The sequence below is a fragment of the Nelusetta ayraudi genome, unplaced genomic scaffold (genome assembly GCF_046127955.1).
Source record: "Nelusetta ayraudi isolate G7.1 ecotype Tasmania unplaced genomic scaffold, CSIRO-AGI_Nayr_v1 ptg000135l, whole genome shotgun sequence".
NCBI classification, from domain to species: Eukaryota; Metazoa; Chordata; class Actinopteri; order Tetraodontiformes; family Monacanthidae; genus Nelusetta; species Nelusetta ayraudi.
The window spans coordinates 13521765-13528481 of NW_027466185.1; positions in this window are offsets into that span (position 1 = coordinate 13521765).

The following is a 6717-nucleotide window of genomic DNA, read 5'->3' on the forward strand; positions in this document are numbered from 1 at the left end:
CTTGCACCGGCACACTGAGGAAGTGAGGCTCAGCAGCGACCAATCACAGCGGAGTGGGCTGGGCGGCAGGCGTACACGGAGGAGGCAGTGAAACAGACCGTTTTCGCGGGATGCAGGAAATACGAGGAAACGAGCAGCGAGATACACAGATCTACAAAGCTTTTAGTGTGGGTAACCGTGTGTTGGTCACCTTTAAGGACGTGAATATATATGTATTGGGGTAGGTGAAAACGGGCAGTGAGCAAAAAGCAACTTGAGATTTGTCTGGACCATATTGCTGCCCAGTCTAAGGTCCCTATCTGAGTGTTTACCGGGAGCGAATTTGCGCTATTTTAAACCCTACTGAAGTCAATAGCACCGTACACACCGGCAGCGAATGTTCGCGGAACGTAAAAGCGACAGTTACTTTTTTTTTTCTTCACTCCTGTCTCGCATTTTTCGCAGGCGAAAAGGCGAATATTGGACTTCTGACCAATCCAAAATGTTGGATGGTCGAAGGACGTCATATCAACACGTCAACAATGTCCTCTCCCTCTGCAAACGCGGAGCCAGTTGACGGCGCACTCCTCCAAATTGTCCGACGGACAACAGAAGTACTGGCCAAATTTCACTGGGTCAAATTTAAGCTCCTGTATGGTCGTGTCTAACTCAACCATCTCCTTATGTGGGTTTTGTTGTTGTTGTTGTTGTTGTTTTTAAGCCGTGGTGTAGAAAGCTGTGGTTCGTTTTACGCACGTAAAACAAAACTTCTCGGTTAAAAAAAAATAAATCTTTGGTTTAAATCTGTTCCGAAAAGCTTTCTAAATGATAAAAACATCCAAAGGAAAACGAAAAACATATGGCAACAGGAACCTTAATAACGTGGTAAAAACGGTTAATAACCGCCGCTTCTTCATCTTCCACCCGCGCCGCCGCGTATTCACCTGACCTATATCCCCCTGACGCACACAACATGCCCTCTCAAGACACAAAAAACAAATGATATACTATAATTTTAGCAAAAGAATAAGCAGAAAACATGTCCACTATAAACTAATGTAGTCGGCATACGAAAGTCATTAATTTAATGGCTGCAACACCTCTCAAGAACAATATTAGGTGAACCCAAATACTTCTTGTAATATATTGGGGTGGTTCAATAAGTCAGACGGAGACCTGACTGAGTGCACTGAGACCGTGCAGACTGGAACTTTAATACGACGTCAACCCTCTCAACAACAACAACAACAAAAAAAAAAAACAGGTTACAACTCAGGCTGTTGCATTTCACAACCACAAGAGGGCAGGGTACTCTAGCTGAATATTGTCAATACACTACACTTCTATTCTTTTTCCTTTTTGATTCAACCATCACCAGGACATCATCACTTGAATATGTTGTCGACTCCATTGTTTCACCTTCGGCGCGACAGAAGACAGAAAGAGCCTCAAACTTCAGTGGCTTAGCGAATTTTAGACGCATATTTGCGTCGCGCTTGGTGTGTATAGAAAAAATTAAAAATAAATAAAAAAAATTGCTGGCGAAATATTCGCCTTTTCGTGTCGCTTATTTGCGTCGCTTCGCCTTTTGCCCGATGTGTAAGGACTTTTAACTTTTGATTAAAATGGGAGCAACCAGTGTAATGGAAGATGGTAGTGTGTTTGAAATATTGGGAGACCAATCTCCGTACACACCATTTCTAGACCACGTGCACGATTATGGCAAGGCTGACTCACAAATCGATGCCAGTCTGCTCGCACTTTTTGCTAAGTGCAATAGTTGTAATTATGTAAATGCAGAACAGAAATTTCCCAAGTGAGCCATTTCTGTCTGTTCTACACATCTTAGAGTTTCCAATTCATGGGCTTCTTACTAAAAATGCTCAGTGTGTATATAACTGGGAAGAACAAGGCAAGTGCGCTGAACGGTAATAAACGATGAGATTAACTCAAGAGGTCTGTTTACCACTAACATCTGGCATCATGACTGCTAGGTGGGTGTGATTTCAGAGCAGTGAAATCACACCCAGTCAAATGGCCTCTCAGCGAGGCCATTTGACTGCGGGTACAGGGGACTGCTGGTGATATGGCAGAAGTCCCACTTGCGAGCAAACTCCTGGAACTCTCTACTGGTGAAGTAGGTAGCATTGTCCGTCATGAGTTGCTGTGGTACTCCGTGAGTGGCAAAGTAACGTTTAAATTTGGTTATTAGTGTAGCACTTGCCGTTCCAGTGAGTTGGTCAATTTCAAACCATCCAGAGTAGGAGTCAACAAGCACCAGATGCTCCTTTCCCCCCCACTCGAACACATCTGCTGCAGTGAGGGACCAAGGTAAGTCAGGGATGACATGCAGCCGGAGGGGCTCCTTGGGTTGATGAGGCTTGAGAGCATTGCAGGGGGCACACTTGAAGACTTCTTCTTCAATGTCGCTGTAGATGGCAGGCCAGTACATGGTCTCCCTGGCCCTGCGCTTAGTGGCCTCGATGCCAGGGTGCCCCTGGTGCAGCTGCTTCACATAATAACGCTGCAGCGAGCGTGGGATGATAAGTCGCTGACCACGAAGGAGCATCTAAACTAATAATTCACAACCGTTATAGTTCATTTATGGCCAAATATTTTCCTTGGTGGTCAGATGCATTAGCTTAAGCGTAATACTTTCACATTTTTGTTTTGTTTTTTGCGTCAGAGTTTTATTACTAACATCACCTGGGTTTTGCTTGACACTTTTGTTTTGATTGTAAAACAAAAGCAAAAAAATGTACCATCAGAAATGGAAGAGGAATACATCACGACACAACTTTTGAAAATCAGAATCAGAATCAGAAATACTTTATTTATCCCGAGGGAAATTCATTTTGTAACAGGGCTCCAGTCAACTGAGTAATGTACATAAAATAGAAGCATGCAATAACTAAAATAAAAATAATAAAAACAATGAGAAGGCATTTTATTTATTTTTGTTTGAGAGCTTTAATATTAAAATCATCTGGGGCCTCATGTACGAAAACGTACGTGGATTTCATCTTGATACCTGACGTACGCTCAAATCCAGAAACCTACGTTCGTCCCAAAAAATCTGGATGTTGAAAACGTAGCGAACGCACGAATCCCACACGTTTCTTTTGTACATCGCGGTGATCGTGTAAATAACGTACACGAGCGCCCGCCCCGCTCCTCTCTCGGAACGCCTCCGTATACGAATAAAGAAATTAATTTCGCAGCTTGGAATGTCTTTCATTCTACAATCGATCTCAGCATGAAAAAGAAAAACTTCACTGACTGTTATGCTGTATTCACATTGAATGCTTTTTTTGCCGCTTTTTTCATATATATTAGGGTCGGGACATTATCGCGTTGATTCACATTTTATTTTATACTCTAGACAACACGGAACGTACTTTGCACGAGTTTGCACGTGCCACAACGAGATTTCGTTCCACCGCAGTTATTCAAGCCTCCGGTACACCTGAATGCAAAACACGTAGCAGCTAGTACGAGCACCGGAGCTAATGAGAACGTCAGAGCACCAAAACAAAGCAGAGTCGCCAACCAGATTTTTTTAAGCTAGTCTTGAGTCCCAGAGCTCGGTGGCATATCAAATGTTACACTTGGGACACTGCGAGACACAAGTTTTTCCTCTAGCCACTTTTTTCAGAACCGCAACACGAGATCAATTGCTTGCAGCTTTTGATATCAATAAGTGCGGCATTGTTTCAATAAGATTCTGCAATGTCACAAGACTGATTTCCATCCAGTGTTGCATTAATTGTGCCTACTGTACAGGCTTGTACAGTAGGCACGAGGCATGATGGGCGCATCACTTCATCTGCCTCTCTTCTTACCCTGATGCACCCATCACTCTGGAACAGGGTAAATCTGGACTCATCAGACCACATGACCTTCTTCTATTGCTCCAGAGTCCAATCTTAAGGTCTAGGTTCAGCAACAGTATGTGCTCAAAGAATGAGGTCATCTGACTACATGAATATACTGAATGAACGGGTTATTACATCAATGGATTTTTTCTTCCCTGAAGGCACGGGCATGTTCCAAGATGACAATGCAAGGATTCATCGGGCTCAAATTGTGAAAGAGTGGTTCAGGGAGACATACTTTTCACACATGAATTGGCCACCACAGAGTCCAGACCTGAACCCCATTGAGAATCTTTGGGATGTGCTAGAGAAGGCTTTGCGCAGCGGTCAGTTTGCTACGACATTATTGTCAATGTCTGTTTTGCATTTCATATTGGTGTTTTTCCTGAACACATACGAGCGCTCCAGCTCGGCGACTATTTGTATTTCCCCACATCAATAAACTAGCGCTGCAGCGTGTTCACTTCGTCACTTCGCCATTTCCACCCAATCAATGCGACGTTGAACAGCTGTTGTAGACATTACAGCTACACGGGTTTATAACCTGTTGTAATATTATAACCATTATACACCACATCATTTCCAAGCAATTTTCATGATGCAAACCAAGCGCAAAACACTGCCGTCTGTCTAAGCAACACACTATCCTTGTTTGTGTAATTGTAGTTGTCTGTCACGTTCAAAAAAACAATATAACAATATTCAAAACAAACAAACATGTAACGCATGTTACTTTACCTCGTCGGTGGACATATTTTCAAGCGATTCTTCAGTATGCTGGCTGTGTCAACAAACCCATGTGAAGGACTCGTATTTTTCCTCTTTACGACACTGGCAAAGAGTATTTGCGGTTCTCAACCAGCAGGGAGTAGTAATGAGTCCAAGTTACCTAGAGCTGCATTAAGGGTTAGGGTTAAATAAAGTTCTTTATTTTAGTTGGATTGTGGTATCAATATGTATGCAAGGAACTTAAATCAATGATGAGATCAGTGTCAAAAAAGTTGAAGCAAAATGTCAACGTCAAAGAATTTTAAATGTGAAACAGGAAAACAATGGTAAATGTAAGCAAAAATGGACTATCAGAATTGGAAGAGGAATACACCGTGCAGGCCTGGCCCTAACCAATGTGGCGCCCTAGGCAATATTGTAGGTGGCGCCCCCCTTGCATTGCAGTAAATTACACTGCTGGTCTACATACTCAAAAGAAACTTAATAACTTTATCTCGAGCATTGTTTTATTAACAGAAAGCAATAGTCCAATCAAAATGTTTTGAATGAATTAGAAAGAAATACAAAAAATAAAAAATAAAAATAAAATGGGGGGGCGCTCGTGCGCCGTAATGGAGTAAACGTGTTTTTTCGGAGCTCCGTGCTGCTACCTCCTTTTTCATAAATTTTTGCACCTGGATATTTATTTTTCCCTTCGCCCTGCCACCGTCCTGCATCATAACACGTCGCGCTTTGTTTTTGTGCAATGGCCAAGAAGAATGAGGGCAAAAAGATGGCATCTCAGGCAAGCCCATCTACCGCTAACACCGATACTATATCAGCTGCCATTGCTAGCCATGGCGCCGAGCTCTCCAAGATCTGCACGCTTGTAGATGACCTGAAGAAGTCGATGGAGGGGCGCCTTGACTCGATCGAAGCATGCCTATCCACCCTTCTAAAAGAACATCGCGAAGCTGAACACCGCATGGACGACATCGATGACGTTCTCTCCGCTGCCGACAGCCGTATTACAGGGCTAGAGACGACATGTAAAGAATTAACGGCGGCGAACGTGCGCCTTCAAGCTAAGGTGAACGGCTTGGAGAGTCGCTCTCGCAGGCTCAAGGTCAGGATTGTCGGTATTAAAGAGGGCGCAGAAAACAGTTACCCAACTGAGTTTGTCTCTCGGCTGATATCGGAGCATCTTGGCCGTGATAGCTTCACCAAGCCTGTCAAAATTGATCGGGCCCACCGCAGCTTGAGACCCAAGCCACTCGCGGACGAGCCAGCGCGGACCATCATTGCAAGAGTCCATAACGATGGCTACCTGGTCCGTATCCCCCGGCTGAGTCGCGAGCAGGCCCCGCTACAGTACCACGGTGAGAGGGTCTCTATATTCCCTGACTACACGGCCGAAGTATCATCTCAACGTCAAGCCTTCGACACCGTGAGGAAGAAGCTTATTGACGCCGGCGCCAAATGCACACTGTGTTTCCCGGTCAAGCTCCAGGTTGTTTATAACAATTCAGTGAAAATCTTTGACTCACCGGTGGATGCTCAACGGTTTGCCGTCTCACTATCTGACGACTCACGACTGCCATAGCCTTCTATGTAGGCGCTTAGTGTCTGCACAACATACGCTTTAATATGCTTTAATAATATGGGTTTAGGCAACAGTTTGCTATAACTATGACCCTTCAGGTGCATCTTAATGTTTATTAATCTAAGATTTGGAGGTACACACGGTGCTGTAGTAGTAGGCCTTTTTTTTTGCAGCAGCACAGTTCAGCTGTCTCTGTTACCCGGCAGCCTCCACCATGGATAATGTGTTTTGCCGCTTGTTCTTGTTGCAGTTTCTGGTTTGTTACCTTGTTTTGTGTTCCTTGTGTGTTTTAAACTGTCAGTTTTTTTATCATTTTTTTTCCATGTCAGCTCTTATTATCTCTTCTTTTGTTTCCTAAATGCAGGCTAGACACGATGCTAACGAGTCTTATTACTTTTACTTCTTGAAATTGCCGGGGTCCTGGCAAATCACTTAAGAGGGGGAAAGTATTTTCGCATTTAAAATCTCTGTCATCAGATATTATTTTTTTGCAGGAGACCCACATTCAGCCTACTGAGCAGAAACGTTTAAGATCTGTATGGGTGTCACAAG